Raw genomic sequence first — 19244 nt, 5'->3', positions numbered from 1 at the left:
CTGTAAAATCTAAACTCAAGAAACTCAAAACCCACATCTTTGAACTTAAAACAAAAAAAAAAAGAAAAAAGAAAAGGAAAGAAAAAACATTAAATACTGCCACAAAAAGTCTCTGTCGAAACCTCCTGCATATGCCTTAAGGCTCAAAGAAGGCAAACCTCCTTCCTCACATTTCCCTCCCAGAAGGATGAGGGTATATATGTCTAGTCTTTTTAATTCCTACAGACCCCACTGATCAGACCCTTGAAGCCTCCTGCTAAGTTTCTGAGCACATAGGGCAACCAACCATGCTCTCATTCTTTTACCCTGGGGAAAGACCAAATGTTTCAAAACCATTTAAACTCATTGCAGATGGCAGAGACCTGCCTTCCTCATTTTATCAAGTGTTTTTAAAAGTCTGGAAAGGTGCTTGAAGTCCAGGCTATATTTAAATTCAACCCTACCTATGCACATCCATCTAGAATCCCAGCAGAGATTTTCTCTCAGATATAAAATACCCTTGGAGAGAACCCGTTACTCATTTTTCCTATAAAGATCAATTCCTGAAAGCACGTACAGTAACAAGTAATGTATTTGGCGTCAATGGGGACTTAACCATGCGATTTAAAATATTTGCTGAAATCAACCTTCTTTTACGTGTTAACCATATATGTCTGTTCTCATTCATGCTACTTGAATGTAACTGTTTCTAGACCCCAGCATGCATTTTTCAGACTTCTTATATTGATAAGGCAAATTTCAGACATTCCCTCCGGATTTCATCCAATCCTTTCAAATTTTAATTATTATGTCAGATTTCAACCTGTGAGACACTAAAAAGAAGGCCAGTTCCAAATCAAATTAAAGGGGGGGGGGGAACTTAGGGAGAAATTAAAATTTATTCCTTCTTCCTATGCCAGTTTGGGTAAGAACAAAGTAATAAATTTCAAGAGAGCTACAGGGGCTGGGAATCCTTGTGCTTTTTTCCATTATCTGATAAATGCTTTTCAGTTTGTCCATCAGGAAGAGCAAGCACATTACCATCTTTAAAAAAAAAAAAAAAAAAAAAAAAAAAATGCATGATCCATGGAAGCCAGAAGAGGGCATCAGATTCCCTGTAGCTGAAGTTACAGGTAGTTTTGAGCTGCACCATTTCCCCACCCCCCACCTCTACCCCCACCCCCCCAGCCCCCACCGTGGATGCTGGGGTCCTCTGGAAGTGCTCTTAACCACTGAGTGAGCCATCTGTCCAGCCCCATCCATCAAGAATATTGATGTTTTCTGAAAGGTATGTGGAATTAGAACTGATGGTTGGATTCATCTGCCCATAGGAGTGGAATACAACGACACTGGATTATTTGGAGCTCTTCAGAAAATTCAATTTATAGATTATAATTACATCATGTCTCTGTTCCCTCTCCTCCCTCAAGCCCTCCCATGGTCCATCCTTGCTTTTTCAAATTCATGGCCTCTTTTTCATTAACCGTTGTTACATGCATATATGTGTATGTATATAGATGTATCTTCCTAAATATAGCCTGGCCGGTCTGTATAATGTTACTTGTATGTATGTTTTCAAGGAGAAGTTTCCTTGATGAAAGGTAAAGACTAGCTTAGCTGTAAGTATAAGGATATATATTTACAGTGAGGTTAGGGATTATACTGGTTTAGTAAATGGTGGTTGTATGTTCTCCTCCAAGATCCCTGACTTCACTAGCCCTTAGTAGTTGACGGTGTTACCAGGCATGATTTTGATGTTGTTGGGGTGATCGTAAGTTCAATTAGAGAGCTGTTGGTAACTGAAAACATATGTGTGTCCCTTCTATACCCTTCATGTTATCATGCCATGCTGCTCATTCTTGTAGTTTGTGTGTGTTATACCTGAGCAAGACTGTTAATTGCCTCCCTCTTTTGGAAGCTTGTATGGTGCCTTCTGGAACCATGAAAACAAGTTCTCAGGGAGGAGACATTTAAATCAATTCCAGCTCAGCAGCCTCTAGACCTATGTCTGAAGTTGATGGTGTCTTCTGCAGTAGGGACTTACCTTCCACCTCTAGGGGGCAACCAAGGGCATTAGAAGTAGCCTGTATGTTTGGTAATCTCTTGAACAACTCTGCCCAACAACTCAAAAGAGGGCCTCCCATGTCTTGTGTTGGGTTTTGGTAGGCATCTTTTGGCTTTGAGGAGGAACATATTCAGCCCAGAGAAGAAATTTTCATTTGAACTATATATGGATATTTATATACAGACTTACATGTATTTGTGTATATTACATGCATTTTTAAAAATAAGTTATTAATAGTATGATTCTTTAGGATTATTTCAGGCATCCTGACTTATATTTTCTTGTCCTTCCCCTTTCTTCTGTATTTATCTCCCTCCTCTATCCAAAATTAATGCCTCCTCCCCTTATTCCCATTTTCCTGAACAGATCACGTGGTACTGTATATTCCTTTCTCTATTGCTACCGGAGCTCCTACCCCAACAATGATTCCTTTTTAGTTTCCTGGTTTCTGCAGTTACTCAAGGATACATACTAACATCTGAAGGTTTTGAGCTAGGACCTTTACAAACACACACACACACACACACACACACACACACACACACACACACACACACACACGGGGTGGGGGAGATCAGACTCTGTGAAACCAGGCTGTCTACTCGTGATCTACCTACCTCTGTACTTAAAATGTTGAAATCACAGGTGTGTACCAATATGCCAAACTTTAAGATTTCTCTATAGATAGAGATTTGTGGGTCTCCAGTTTAAGCTGAGGTACTATAGATGCAACCACAGGCGATAATTCCCAAAGAATCTCGAGGAGTGAGTTTGCTAACCAATCAGGTGATAGTGAGATAGTGAGATAGCAATGTACAGGGCCTTTTCACTCCTTTTCTGTTGGGACACTCTCTAAGAATGGAGTTTTGGGAGGAGATTTCTGAGTGCTTCTGAGAAAACTCCAAGAAAACAAGACAAGAGTCTCATGACCCCAGTTCCTTCAAAACACAGAATTGTTCTTGAAATGTGTTTTGTGCTCCTCCCCATGGAGTGGATATGAGTGAGTTCACTTCAGATCACTCATTATTGTTTGCTGATATTGTTCAATGAAATGTTTAAATGATCCTTCATATGCCTCTATGGAAAAGCATGTTTGGCCCTATGTGATGTCTCTGTGATTGCATACAGCTTGAACTCGTGAGACCTTTCCTCAGGCAACCCCTTTCAACCTTCTGAGTATGAACTACCCGATCCCCTGAAGAAGGCTGACTATTGCATGATGATGTGTGATATTTTGATTGCATTCTGACAAAGTTTGTTTTTAATCAAAGGGTGGAACTAGCCACTAGCCAACCAAAATTAACCATAGAGGTTTTGGAGGACTGAGAAAGTAGTCAGGAGAGGCTTGGAGAGTATCTCAGCCCTTTTGGATAGAGGAAGAGAAGAGATAGGAAGTCACTGGTGGCTGCTCCTCTGCTTCTCTGATCTTTTTTTTTTTTTTTTTTTTTTTTTTTTTTTTTGGTTTTTCGAGACAGGGTTTCTCTGTGTAGCTTTGTGCCTTTCCTGGAGCTCACTTGGTAGCCCAGGCTGGCCTCGAACTCACAGAGATCCGCCTGCCTCTGCCTCCCGAGTGCTGGGATTAAAGGCGTGCGCCACCAACGCCCGGCTGCTTCTCTGATCTTTAAGGTTCTTGCCCCACTATCTGACTCCCAATTTTTTATTGATATAAGAATGTTTAGATAAATGCATCAGCATGAGACTTTAGTCTGTCATAGTTTTAGGCCCTGTTCTCTGGGATTCACACAGCCAAATAGAGCAGGAAACACTCTTCTATCTTCATATCATTTACAATCATAACCAACATAATCAGGAACAGATTTCATGCAGAATCTGGACATGAGAATGTCAAATCAGATTTTGGGACTTTTTCTAAACACATGTAGATCCATGTTGTATTCTAAATTTCAAAAGAGTGATCGAAAGAGGAAAATTAGGAATAAATAATATTTTGGGTGGATCTATACTGTCTCTTCAATTCCTTCTTATAAATTAATATCTTAAGCCTATAATGAGAAACATTAATATTAAGAAATCATGGTATTTATACTAATCTGAAAACCTTCCTCAATGTAGTTCTATTTGCTGAGTCTCTATAGTAATGAAGGTAAAATTGATGTCATTATTTTATAGTTGTCTTACACAAGTATCTCTTACTCATATTAGTTATATGTTGAAAAGTGGGATTCTGTATTTTATTGGGATTTGTATTCGCATTATCGATATTCAAATGGATATTAGCTAAATAAAATATCATTTTATGGAATTTTGATTTTTTTCTAAAATCATTTAATGTAAATTACTTTGGGCTTTGTAGTACATTATTCTTGTGTGCTTTATATTTTTAAGGTTTTCTTATAGCTTTCTTCCTAGTTATTGATTAGAGATTGAGCTCAACCTTTGCCACTTTCTAAGTATATATCAAGGAAAAGCCAATTGAATGCACACATAAACATACACACAGACACATACACAAACACTCACACCCTCCACTACTCACTCTGTTCTTATCTTTGTCCTTTACTATACATGGATTTGTTTAAAATTGTTTCACTTGAATACAGACTTGAGGTTCATTTATTGCAATTTGCAAATATTAACATAATGTTATAATCAGTTTGCCATTCCAGCTTATTTGGTATTTTGGTTCTATAATATAGTTTCATAATCAGAAGTATAATAATATTGATTCCTAAAAACATAACATTTGGCTCAAGCATGATAAATACATTAGTTCATCTCTGTGATGGAGGAGCCTAATCACATGAACTTTAGAAAAAAAATAACCTAAAACTCTAGACAGGTGTGCAACACCCTAAATCATAATTGTGATTCTCTTTAATTGAGAGATTAATTTTTTATTTTAATTAATTTTAATTGAGGGTCTCTTTAAAACACCATGCCTTAGTACCATTTTCTATTGCTCTAGCAACAAGCACTGACAAAAGTGACTTAGGAATAGAGGGTTGACTTTAGCTCACAGTTCCAAGCTACAGTCTATCAGAGCAGGAAGGTACAGTAGGAAGAACTTGCAGTAGCTGGTTACATCCACAAGGTAGAGCAGAGAGAAGGGTGCATGCATGTAGTATTCAGCTTATCCTCTCTGCTCTCACAAAGCCCAAAGCCCAATAAATGATACTACAAATTGTAGGCTGAGTTTTTCTGCACCAATTCAGTTAATCATGACAGTCCCCTAGGAATGCGGTGGGATGATGCTTTTGTACATTGGTTTAATAAAACACTGATTGGCCAGTAGCCAGGCTGGAAGCATAGGTGGGATAAACAAACAAGGAGAATTCTGGGAAGAGGAAGGCTGAGTTAGGAGACGCCAGCCCAATGTCCAGGGAGCAGCATGTAATGGCACACAGATAAAGTAACAGAAAACATGGCAACATATAGATTAACAGAAATGGGCTGAGCCAGTGTAAGATTAAGAGCTAAGTGTAAGTGTAAGAGCTAGTCAGTAGTTAGCCTGAGCTAGTGGCCAAGCAGTTTCAATTAATATTAAGCCTCTGTGTGAGTGCTTCGGTCTGAGTGGCTGTGGACCAGGCGGGACACAAGAAAACTTTCAGCTGCACAACCTGATATAGATAATCCCTCAGTCAGACACCTTTCCTGGGTGATTCTACTTTGTGTCAAGCAGATAATTAAAGCTGACCATCATACCCCCAAAATTGGAGTATCTCTTCAAGGATGTACAGTGATGGAGGAGAGCCATAGAACGGACATGGAATTCAGGTTTTAACTTCTATAAAAACAGAAATTAATGGTATGAAATGGCTCTGTGTTCACAAGGTAGAGATAATATTTCTCCGTGTGATAAACTCCCCATCAGTTATTTTATCCTAAAAATTGCCCAAGCAACAACAGTTCTTTGAGCAAGGTTTTCCTACACCTTATTTCTTGTTTTACATCTCATTTAATGAAGGTATGCTACTCAATATGTTTTGTTAATTACATACTGTTTAGAAAGCTGCCAGTCATTTTAACATACAATATAAACAACAGTTAGCCTCTACTCTGTCCCTGTCATGAAAAGGCTGAGGCATTTTATTCTATTAGGCAAAATGTACATATTCTCTTCCATATTTTCCTAAAAAGGTATGTGTTTGAATAAAATATACACATAATTTGCCCAAACAGGTTTGTATTTGCTTATACATTTGCTTTTTAATAAGTAGTAATTGCTGGGCGGTGGTGGCACACGCCTTTAATTCCAGCACTCAGGAGGCAGAGCCAGGCGGATCTCTGTGAGTTTGAGGCCAGCCTGGGCTACCAAGTGAGTCCCAGGAAAGGCGCAAAGCTACACAGAGAAACCCTGTCTCGAAAAACCAAAAAAAAAAAAAAAAAAAAAAGTAGTAATATACTACTGATTTCTTTACCCTTTTGTTTGCATCACCCGGAAGTTGACTTATTAAACATCTCAATGATGCCTTTGCTCACGCAACCCCTCTGGCAGATGCAGTTTGTTACTGGTTAAGCTGGTTAAAAATAACCCAGTGCCATAGAGCTGATGTTTTAATTTGTGTTGTAGAAGTTGGACAATGATAGCCATTATCCACAGGAAGCTACTTACTTCTAGCACTTAAAGTGAAAATGTAGTGAATATAAATCAACCTTTGATTAGATGGCTATTTGCAAATCTACAAGCAATACAAAAATGGAAAGCATTAACAGAAGTATCTAGTTCTCACAGATGGGGTTTTATTAGGCCAATAAACATGAATCATATGGGTAAGTTGTTCAAATATAAAACATCAATTAATAAGCAGCTAAGGTTGTGTGTCATTTGTTCGAGTAATAAAATATTGTGAGTTTGGGAAAGTCATCACTAAAATTAGAAATTTTATCTTCTGAGATAATTTGACCTGTTTTCTACCTTTAAACAAAATCTCATATAAAATTTTTCACTCCTTTAGCTATTTATCTTGCTGCTTTTATTTAAAGCAAACTTAAAACAGTGTTATTTTAATTTAATTATTAACATAATATACCCATATCTGTTTAATACCTGAAATATGTAGGAGATTTCTTGGCTATTAAAGAGAGTATTCATTGGGTATTTTTTGTTTATTTAAATTAGCAAAGACTGTTTATAAATTTAAATAAAGGAATGAGAAGATGGCTCAGTGGGTAAAACATTTATCAGGCAAGCATAAGAACCGAAGTTCTTAAACACGAAAAACCCGTATAAAGGGAATAATACCTCATGCCTACATTCTTCCCACAGTGAGACAGGAGACAGAGACATGGGAATGTCTGGAAGTCCACTAGCTAGCTAGCCTGTTGTATGCAGTGTTGAAAAACATGATACCTTCCCTCAAAAGGCAGAAGGCTAGGGCTGTATAACCCATGGTGGTTCCTTGACCTACATGTGCACAAAGCATATCCACACATGCAGACATATACTCACACACAGATGCACATACACACAAAATAGGCGTGTTACATCTTTTCATAACAAAACCATCACCTAAGGTAATCTAGTTGTGCATTTTGCAGAAGCTGCCTAACACATTTTACTCAATCCTTGTAGCAATTGTCCCAGCATTTCATAAGCTGCCCTTCATGTGAACATTTCTTCAACTGGTTATCCCCAATATAAGCTTCCAATATTCTTGACCTTCTTAGGAAATAATAATATTTGCATGCTATGGTCTTAGACATCACTAGACTGTCTGTAAATGTACAAAAATCTACTGATTTATAACATAAAGGAGCTTACCTGTACTAAAAAAAAAAAAAAAACATTTCAATGCATTTTACAGTTCACAGCATTTTCATTACTAAAGGTTAAATTTACCATTTGCTTCATATAAACCTGCTCAAGAAAAAAAAACTGTTGTAGCTTATAGAATCCTTAAATTTACAGAGTAGATCACTTTTCTTTGAAGGTTAACATCCTTTAGAATTTGTTCTGCATCATTTCATAAATGATCATTTGTTCTCTGAGTCCTTGGTTTTGTTTTTCAACTCTATAAGCTCTGCTTGGTAAAGAAGAAGATACCAAACACTGGCTATTGCAGAGTGAATTTTCCTCTGTGAAACTGGTCTGTCATGGATGGCTAACCTGTGTCTGCAGTTGTTTTCTACTGTAAACAGTGAGGATGTTTGTTGGCTATTAGAAATGATCCATCAGCAACAGCATCTCAGAACACATGGAGACCTCACTGGACATATGTTGATGAGAGAATCACATATTCTGTGTCCAAAGGCTGAAGGCTGGCCTATTCAGTCTCCTCAGGAAGGTCCTTTAGCAGCACACAAAATTACATCATTGTGTCAAAATATCACCATCATAGAAATGAAGACCCTTTATTTCAAATATTCTTCAATATACTTATGTGTATAGGTACACAGGTATGTCAGGAGACTCATTTGGCTGGGACACCAATTTCTTTTTTACATTTCCTTAATATATTCTTATGTTGTTTACTTATGTTTTTTTTTTTTTTTTGCTTTTTGAGACATCATCTGACATTGTAGCACAGGACAGCCTAGAATTCACTATATAGCCAAGGAGCATTTCAAACACTTGTTAATTCTCCTGCCTCTGTTTCTCTCATGCTAAGAGTACATGCATTCACCATTCTCAGCTGAAAGCCATGTGTCCAACAGCTCTTGATGCACAGTCATGCTGGCATCATGCTTTTTAGCATATTGGGTCAAATTAATTACTCTTATTTACCTTCGCATCTTGAAACTACTATAACAAGAGCTGTTTAATCAATGACTTTCCTTCCATTCATATCTTCTTAGGGCAAGAATGTGTACAAAGTTCTGTGTCCTTGCATGGAGAGTGCTGGGTAACCTGTCAATCATGATAGGATTAACTGTGTAAATGTTCTGGGAAAAACAATAATTAGAAAAAGTGGGGACAAAATTGGCAGGCAAGCTCAAATTCTACTTACTAGAACAAAGAAATCTTAATTCACTCAAAAACAATTTAAGTCAAAATTCATTCTGCAGCTATTTTTAAGTACATGGATGATGATTTACTCTCTAAGTAAATGTCCCATGAGTTAACTGCTCTTTTAGAGAGGTCACTGTTATTTCAAAGTTGTAATAAAATTTCTCCTTTCCTTTGGCTTTTTATAGGACAATGATATACTTCTGTACAACACTTGTTTTCTCTTAGACTTTTGTTTGGAGGTGTTTTCACACCAATAATCTTCTTTTTTTGGGAGGGGGTGAAGTTTAGAATGCATAATACCACACCTCATTATTTATTGTCTTGTGCAAATACAGATATTGTATGACAGATAAGTTCTGTGGGTCAGATTCTTCCTAAATAGAATCTTTTTTGTAACCAAGCTAAGTCTTTGGTCAGGTAGACTTTGATAAATATGTCCAGTTCAAGCACAAATCTTCACCCTTGGGAACCCATTAGAATCCATTTAGGAGCTTGCACTCTGGGTCTACAAAGCTAGAAAAGCTCACTTACTTGGCCTAAAGCATATATGTTTGAAAACTACATATATAGAAATGATGGAGAGCAACCCTTAAAATAATGATTTAGTACCTAGAACAGTTCTTTAGTCTTTATTCCTGAACCTGAACTGTGCGGCTCATTTTGAGTTGCACTATTAACTAAATACTATGTAGATAACTGTCTTTTATCCATATAGTCTCCTGAAATAAAATGAAACACAACTCTGAAGGAATGCTTCTATATTTTTAAACATAATATTTATCTATGAACTTAAGCCCAAATTGAAGGAGTTTAGACCTTAATATCTTCACACAAATCTCAAAAATAAAAATAGAAAATAAAAATCCGAAACCAAAGCCAGGTGGTTTTTACAGTCTACTAAAGCAGGAGAATTGTGAGTCCAAAGTGAGATTAAACTATGTAAGAATTCCCAATCTCAGTATATGACAACATGTATATGTATGTATAATTCTAAAGCACAGTTATTAGAGTGTATGCCCTCCATGTTTTACACAGGCTAGCATCTCTCAAAACGTGACTTCACATCTCCTTCACCTCTGTCACTTGCGGAATCTGCTCAAGTCTAATAGCTGCTGCTCTTACCTTTCCTGTGAGTTGCTTCTGGGAAATCTCCATCTCATGCAGTAACATAATGAGTTGATATAAGAACCTTGTGGCCTCTACAGTATTCTTCTGGATTCTTGTGTCTCTCTAAGCACTGAGAAACTGCATCCTGTCTACATGGACCTTCTTTCCTCTTTGAAGCTTATCAAGTAAGAACTCTTCACAAGGTGGTGAATTCAGGAGCAGGTACATATGTCACACAAATACATATCTCTTGAATTCTACACTGGGGATCTTTTTATTGGGGAAAAGATATTTATTTACATCCCAAGTCACTGCATATGTGATGTTTTATGCAATGTCCAATTCCCAAGGTGATGTGTTATTGCTAGAGAGAATTTGGTATGCCGATGTGCTTCTGAAATAGTGATGGTTGGCTTGACTCTGGGAAAATGTGTCACTCTTTTCAGAAGCGTAGTTACAAAAGTCCTTGCTGTTCTGTGGGTAAAGCAAAGGTTGAATTGTTGTGTTTTATATTGTTAAGCGCCTTTCCCTGATGCACTAAGTCCTGGAGCAATCTACACAGAGCAGGTTGTAGGTAACATCACACAGCTCCTACTACAGCAAGAGCACTGTGACAGATACTTCATTCCCATTATTTTATTTCTTCAGGCTGCATCCCTATTCAGAAGCTACAATTTTTACTGGAAAATTTCTGCACAAGGAAATTTAAACAATAGAAGCAACCTATCTAAAGGCACAGTGCTATGTCAGAATCCAGGCTTTGATTTAACAGTGAAAAATCTCCCCTTTACATACTGTTTCTTATAGAATGGCTCATGGCACTTATATTGGGATGTTCCCCAGCAGTCTTAGCAGATACCATGAAAATAGAGGTTTGAAATCAAGCTGCTAGCAAAGCAATGCTCTCCATGGGACCTCTAGAACCGGGCCTTTCCTTGTCTTTCCAGCATTCTTTTGGTTTATTAGTGATTTTTAGCATTGCTTTGCCGTTTCCTGGTCACATGTGTGCAACACCACCCTGCCTTTGTTACAGGATATTTCCCCTTTGTCTCTGTGTCCAAAGTTTCTTCTAATATAAAAACACCAGTCATTGGTTAAGGGTCCACTCTAATGCACTTATAAACCTAATAGATCATTATGGAATGCCTGTAAAACCTCAGAAGTCACAACCACGCATTTTGGAGCCATGTGGGTGGGCTTCATCACAACCACTAGACCCTGGGCTTCAATGTCCCATTTCCACTGGAAAATGACCGCATTCCATTCCAGACCTTCTCAGGTTTCCACGACTCTTTGACAAGGATAGGGATTAGAGATTCTTGCTATATATTAGAGGATGCCTTAATTCTTCTAAATCTTAATGGTTCCTGACATAAAAGGGTTTTGCATGGCAGACGTTTTCTAACAGTTTCCGTTAACACGTAAAGTAGTAGGTGCCTTTGTGGTTGTATACCTCTCCAAAATATAATGCTTCTTCTGGGAGGCTTAGATGATGATGGAATATGATGGACAGCTGAAGGTGTGGCTCAGTGGTAGGATCCTCACCTACCTGGTGCGGCCATAGGATCCATCATCAACCATAGAAAAGAAGTCTTATGTGTTGGGTATCATGACACATACCTGTGGTGATAGCTTCTTAAGAGGGTAAAGCTGGAAGATCATTTGGTCCTAGAAGTCTAAGACTGACCTATGAAAGAGAACGTATAAGAAATATAGGTTTCATTTGCAATGTGGGTGTTGAGCAGAAATGATAGAATGAAAGAAGAGTATCGAAATTGTTCAAAATTGGTGTGCATTTTGCAATCTCTCAGGACCTAGAGTTTAAAATCCCTAAGAATAATAAGAAGGGGAGTCACAAGCCCCCTTTGGAATGAGGTAGTGGTAGAAACTAGATTAAGGGAGAAAGGAGACTTAAGGGAATGGAATTCAAAGAAAACGGGCTTGGGTATTTTCCCAACATGTGATTAATTTGGCAAAAGTAGTCTAGGTGTTTTAGAGGAGAAGGTGCTGGTAGACAGTCCTGGACATTAGAGGACTGAGGGATGCAATGGGCCAAGGCAGAAGAGAACACTGAAAAGTATGAAGATGCCTATGGATGTCATGAAAGAACCACATACCTTGGGAAACATGGGAAAATCTCCAACATGTGATGGATGTTTGCAATGTATATTAAACTGTTTATTTTAATATTGCTTCCTTCAGCTCTTCTATGGTCATTTTCCAGCTTTATTGAGATATAATTAACAAATACAAATGTATTATTGAGATGTACAACTTGAGTTTTTGTGAATTTGAAATTATTAAAATAAGCAAATTACTGTATATATCACCTCATATATCTGTGCCTATTGTTGTTGGGGCCATTTTAAAATCCACTCTCAGCAAATCACAGGCATGCCATACATTATAAGTAACTATAGTTACTGGTTTTGGTGTGGTAGATATATAATACCTTCATCTTGTGTAACTAAATTAGAGAACAGGAATATTGCATTAGCTACTAGCTCACAACCATTAGATTGCAAGGGGCAGGAAAAATGCTCAATAATTTTAGGCCTTTATTCACAATCTAATATGTTCAGTAAGGAAAGGGTAGAGATGATTCACCCTAATATGTGAATATATTTGGCGTGGTATTATTAATTGACAGTTTACTTACCTGTGTTAGTTAGGAGGTATGTGTTAGCATTCCTATAACCTTGGAAGTAAAAGATTGGAACTGGAGTTTTAATATTCTGCTTCAATGTGTGCATTGTCATTCTGAAAACTGAACACACCGACTGGGTGTCCTATAGATGGAAAGAAGAAATATGAAAGATTAAAAGTGAGTCTCCCAGCATCAGTATGCATCAGTTGGTAAATGTTATGTTTAGTAGGTGTCTAAATATGACTTTTGAGTGGCTGGATAAGCAACAAAGTCAGCCAATCACCAAACAGCAAACAGGAATTCCTTTAGTAATGGCAGCGGGAGAGATCACGAGACAAACACTAATGGGGCTCACAGTCATTCAGCAAGAAAGCCCTGAAAAATCCTCAGCTCACATACTCGTTATTTACAGTTTCAAATCATACTGAAATCGGAATTGGCTGTCTGAGATTCAGTTGCTTTGCCTCTTAGCGCACCATGGAATTAGTTGTGGGTAGTCACAGTTATTATTTATGCTATTCAACACCACAATTCACTTATGATAGGCAGAATGTTTGAACTTGGTAGATGTCACAATTACTGAAATGAATGTTTATTTTTGTCTTTCCACAAACAGAAAGCAAAATGATACTGTGATCATGTCTTGTCAAAAAGAGATATTCCTAGGAGACCTTTCCCCTGTTCATTGTGGGAACTAATAAAATATGACAGCAAAGACTGGCTTCCTTCGGGTAAATATTTGGCAGTAAGGAGATTTCTGCCGCAGATACCAAGCTGCTAATTTCACTCACCACCCTAGTCTTCTCCCATAATTTGCATTTTTTTTTATCTATTTAGCAGTTAAAGGAATACAACACAATTTTTGTATTACCAGAAGGAAAAATGTTTATTCATTTGAGGTTTCATTCAATGTTCTACATCTTATCATTATTGGGGAAAAAAAGGAAATCAAACACAATCTCAAAAACTCTGTTTAGGCAAAAGTGAGAGTTTGGAAGTTATTTTCAATTGAGAATGAGCTTGTTCTGAAACTCCTCCTATAATATTATTAGGAGAAGTGTATCTTTGATGTAAACTTTACTCTTGAGCTGATAATGAGACACCTCAGCTATTCAAAAGCATTCCGTACAAACATGAGGAAGTCTAGTAGAATAGGCATTTCTCCTTGGCACTAAGAAAATAAAAACATCTAGACTGAGGCAGGGGGATTGCCACATGTTAGAAAATATACAGATCTATCTAATAAGTTAGAATCCAACTTGGATTAGAATGACCCTATCTCAAAAAACTCAAATAAAAATATGCTGCTCCTGGCATCTACAGATTTCTTCTCGTAATTCATCCTCTAAAAACAAGGCATGTCTACATCCTGACTGACAGCAGAAGGAATAGATTTATAATTCCATTCAATTGGAGGTGGTACTGCCATATCTCCTATTCTGTCACAATATCCTCTGAATTGATGGTCTAATTAGATGCGAAATAAGCAATTCAAAATCCTACCCATGTTGGAAGAATGTCAATACTTTCTGAAGTCACTTTGATTCTTCTAATCCACACTTTCTGGATTCCATCTATTATTGACTTACACCTTTGAGAGAAGTTTCTTTTCGATCAGAACCAGATGGGAATCTTGCTGACAGAAGGCTGTCTTCCTAAAGTGTATTCTTTCTTTCTTTTTTTAACATCTCAGTTTCTTCTCGAAGTCCCCTACCTCCTACTCAAGTCTTCACCCCACCCCCAATCCACTCCTTCTCCATTTCTGTTCAGGAAAGGGCAGGTTTCCCATGAGTATCAATCAAACATGGCATATCAAGTTGCAGTAAGGCTAAGTAACTCCCCATGTATTAAGACTGGGCAAGGTGACCCAGTATGAGGAGTAGGATCCAAAAGGCCAGCAAAAGAGTCAGAGACAGCCCAGCCCCTGTTTCCACTGTTAGGAGTCCCACAAGTGGACCTATCTACATAACTATAACATATATGGAGAGTGCCTACATCAGACCCATGCAGACTCCTTGGTTGTTCGTTCAGTTTCTGTGAACCCCTATGAGCCCAGGTTAGTTGATTCTGTGGAGCTTTCTGTGGTGTCCTTGACCCCTCTGGCTCCTACAATCCTTTCTCCCCTTCTTCTGCAGTATTCCCCAAGCTCTACCTGATGTTTGGCTATGGGACTTTCCACCAGTTGCTGGATGAAGCTTCTCTGATGACAGTTGGGCTAGGCACCAATCTATGAGAATAGTAGAATATCATTAGGCATTGACATTTTTTTTTTCTCTAGTTGTGTTTGGTTCTATCCTAGGGCTTTGGGTCATCCAGCCTGTGGATTCTGACACTCCAGGCAGTGCCAGGAGTGGGTTCAATCTCCTGACATGGGTCTTAGGCTAGACCAGTCATTGATTGTCTACTCCCTCAAACTCTAGGCCACCCTTACCCCAGCACATCTCATAGGCAGGACAGACTGTAAGTCGAAGTTTATGTGGCTGGGTTGGTGTCCTAATACTTCCACTTGAAGTCTTGCCTGGTCACAGGAGATGGCCAGTTCAGGCTACGTATCTGCTATTGCTAATAGACTTAGCTGGGGTCATCCATGTAGACTCCTGAGAGATTCCCTTGCTCTAGGTTTCTATCTGACCCCAAAATGCCCCCCACCCCTTCCAGCAGTCTCTTTCAATACTCTCCTCTTCCATCAGCCACAAGTCCTACAGTTTCTTCCTGCTTCCATTTCCAAGCCTGTTTCCTTGGATAGAAGCACTTCACTAGGCTATCATTCAAGTTGTCCTCAGAGACTGCAGCCAAAGCAGCATCTTGCCTGTGACCCATATGGCCTCACCTGAGCAGACTTGTTGCCCCTTAGAAACCATGAGATAACAAGTGCTGTCAATGCTGATAAATCCGGCGGCAACAGAATGCCTGAGGTAATCAATTCAAATTGGTTTATTTTGGCTCCCAGCTGCAGAAGTTCCAGCCAAAATACCCCTTTCTTATAGCACTGCACACAATGAGGTTGCTCCTCTCTAGTTTCTTGAGAATAACAATGCTGTTTCTCCTTTCCTTATCCTTGTTTCCCAAACTATATATGACTTGGTTGAGCTTGCCTTGGTTTCTGTTCATCTGTAATGTTTTTCCCTAAGGGTCAAGATATCACCACTATGACAGCATCAGGAGCAAGCCATTTTTCTGTGGTTCTGAATATGATCAAATAGATACAGAAATTGTATCAAATTTCAGGATCCTTGTGAGAAATTGAACTAGACACCAATATTTATGATATTTCCAATTTTAAACTTTTCTTAATGCAGATACACTTTCATAAAAAGTATATGAGAAACATAATTATTGCTCAGAGAAATATTGGTTTCCTTATGTTGTGAAAATGAATGAAGCTGGCTGATTTGGAAGTGGACTGAAGAGGTAGTTTCTGGGGCCTGGTGAGTGACCTATTACATTCATGTATAAACAGAAATGTATTTTATCATGTATACTTTAAAGAATAAAAGTCAATTTATAAAAAAAAAAAAAAACAGAAAGAGAAATAAAGCAACCTAAACACTCTTTTTAGGGACATGTACACAGAGAAGGGGAGAGCAAAAGAGAATGTAAAAAATACACAAGTGTGGATTAGAGCCATGAAAAGGATAATGGGTATTCTGATGGAGTAAGACTACTAATGTTTACATTTGTGATTCATAAATATTAATTTGGGGGAATTTTCAGAGATAAATGAGTATTATTAAAATATCTTTACAAACAGAAGCAGCTTCATATTTCTCCACATGAGAGAAAAATAAGAAAGCAAGAGAAAGACAAAACAAATGAGGGATTAGGCATCCTGCTGGGCACAACCAGAAGGTAATGCAAAGAGGTTTGAACTCTAGGGCTACTGGCCCTTCTGTGCCCAGGCTAAGGTACCTACCACACTGATATAACAATGTAACAAACCACATGGGTATAAGATTTTTAAAAACAAAAGTGAAATCCTGAAGATGAATCATCTTGATATTACCCTGTGGTTTTCATTTTTTATTCAGCATATGAGAAAATCTCCAGTATTTGGTATCAATTGTGCTGTTCTGTTTTTTACACTAAAGTACACGAACTAATGCCTCAATGATCATCGCATGAATGATGTCAATTATAGCAAATTCTGTACTTCCTAACACACATGCATATATAATGATTATATTAATAAGAGGTAGAACTGTAGATATATCTTGGTGGTAGAACATCTGGCAACTAAGTCCTGGGTTCCATGCTTCGATCAGCAGCACAAAACTCCACATAAGCAAACTTAACAAGATACATTGGTTATAGTAAAATTGCTACTGTTTAGCCACAGGGACCAAAGGTAACAGATGCATCCAAGGATTCAGGTAAATGCTGTCATGTCAGTCCCTAGGGAACCAAAATCCTACATAATACTATAAAATACACTATAAAGACACACTGGAATTGGGAAAAATATTGTAAATCATTAGGCACCCCCATTGCTAGGGAGTGATCCTAATTATTCCAAGTTGAAACCTAAAAGAAAGCACAGATGATAGACTTAAAATGATATTGGAGACATAAATATTAAGAGTAGCTTTCACACTCATTGTGACTTTATTCACATTAAAAATGTGAAATGCATTTAAGTTAGACTCATCGGAGGAAGAGATAATAGAGTACACACTCCACACACACAAAGAAATACTATTAGTCCCTTAAATAGGGAAAGGAAAATCTGAAACTAACAATGTATACACTATACTAAGTGAAATAAATCAGGCAGAAGACAAATGTCACATGAGCTTATATTTACAAAGAATGCCAATTACTATATAGGGGAAAACGAAGGGAAGGGGAAATGTTTTAAGCATGACACAGACAGCATAGTGAATATAGTTAATGATGTTCAGAACGGGTGAAAATTTTAAATATCTCAGCACAAATCAATCGCAATGTGGCAGCCATTTTAATCATCTGGGTTAAATAGTTCTATGTTATCCAGGTATGCCAATTCATCACTTCATTAACACATTGTCACTGAAACAATAAAAAAAAATACAATGAACAATGAGAAGAAATTATGATCTGAAACAAAGGCATTATCTATTGACTTTGATGTGGAAAAATGTTTAAGTAAAATAGCAAGCCATGTTAGGAGAAGGCAGTAAAGGTTACACTATGGTAATGAAGGCTGACATGAGAAAAGCAGAGAGAACTAGGGTGTGGAGGCTGTCTCACACAATCTCATCCCTTGAGAAGCTGGAGCAAGAGAATTGGCATGTGTGTAAAAACTAGCATTCTTGGCTACAGAGTGGAATCTTTCTTAATAAATAAATAAATTGGAGAAAAATCTCAAATAAACAGTCATTGCCTCTGAAAGAATTAAAACAATTAGAATAACTCCAAAAATAAGCAGAGTATAAAGAAAACACAGGGAAATTATCCAACAGACTGATGAGACAGAAAAGTGACTCTGAAAAGTAAATAGACAAATCTCTAACTAGAATAGAAATGAAAGAAAGAAAAACCCACAGTAGAGGCTGAGCAGCTCAGTGGTGATAAACAAGCCCCTCAAAGCAAAGGTCAGACAAGAAGTGTCCACCCAACTCCCCACATTTCAAGTTGACTAACACCACATTCTCCAGTTATTCAGGAAATGGGGGAGGGAATAATTATCTCCATTGTGCATTCTAGAGCCAGCATGTCCTTGATACTCAAACCAAAGACACAACCAGGAGAGATACTACTGGTAAATCTGAGAGCACATTGAAAACATTCAGAGCAATCCACTCAGTTCAAACCACAAAATTGTTTCAAGATTCCCATCTCAGTAAAGGTGACACAGCACAACAAAAGAACGCATTTGAAAACAGATGGTCTCTCTACTACTACTACTACTACTACTACTACTACTACTACTACTACTACTACTTCTATGGAGGGAGACAAATAGTATGATAAAACCCAGCTCTTCCTCATCATAAAGACACTGATGGTTCTGGGTATGAAAAGAACATACTCTTACCGTAGAAGCTGGATGTGAGAAGAAAATTTTGCTGACAGCAAGAAGCTGGCAAGATGGAAAAGGAATCAAGGCTGTGAACTTTCCCTTATGTGCAATGCTGAAAACCCCACACAGGATTGCCAAGGAGGAGAAAGAAATGATATCCAGTGAGAAGAAAGAAAAGTCGCACCCTGACAGTTTCCACAGGGTATGATCTTGTCTGTGGAAATTCCCAAGGATTCCACCAAGATCTTAAATAAACTCAGGAAACAACACTAATTTAATGATATCAGAAGCACAGCTGCACAATAGCAGTGAGTGAGCCAAACTAAAATCCAGTAAAGAAATCCAATAGCAGTGGAACTATCTGAAAAGAAGCTATCAGTAAAGAAATCCAATGGATAAAAACTAAATTATCCATAGGAATGAATTTAACCAAAGACCTCAACAATGAAAATAAAAGGCTGAAGATAGTGTTGACCACCACCCATGAGGAAATGATACCCCTGTCAGTAAATCAAGAAAAATCATTGTCTTAAAATTT

At 37.9% G+C, this 19244-nt stretch overlaps 1 protein-coding gene across 7 annotated transcripts in view; it reads left to right on the top strand.

Moving 5' to 3' along the window:
- The window catches only part of Pcdh15 (protocadherin related 15), a 1398279-nt gene that overhangs the window by 573544 nt on the left and 805491 nt on the right, over positions 1 to 19244 (top strand). The window contains exon 1 of one of the 7 annotated variants that reach the window (XM_037199982.1): positions 9737 to 10283. The exons of the other annotated variants lie outside the window; for them this stretch is intronic. The gene's annotated coding sequence lies outside the window, so the exon portion shown is untranslated. Of the gene's footprint in view, positions 1 to 9736; positions 10284 to 19244 lie in introns of those variants that run through there. 7 annotated transcript variants of the gene reach the window in all.

Source organism: Peromyscus leucopus, chromosome 16_21, assembly GCF_004664715.2.
Source record: "Peromyscus leucopus breed LL Stock chromosome 16_21, UCI_PerLeu_2.1, whole genome shotgun sequence".
Taxonomy (NCBI): Eukaryota; Metazoa; Chordata; class Mammalia; order Rodentia; family Cricetidae; genus Peromyscus; species Peromyscus leucopus.
The sequence above is the reverse complement of the archived record's forward strand: the minus strand, read 5'-3'. Positions and strand labels throughout refer to the sequence as shown.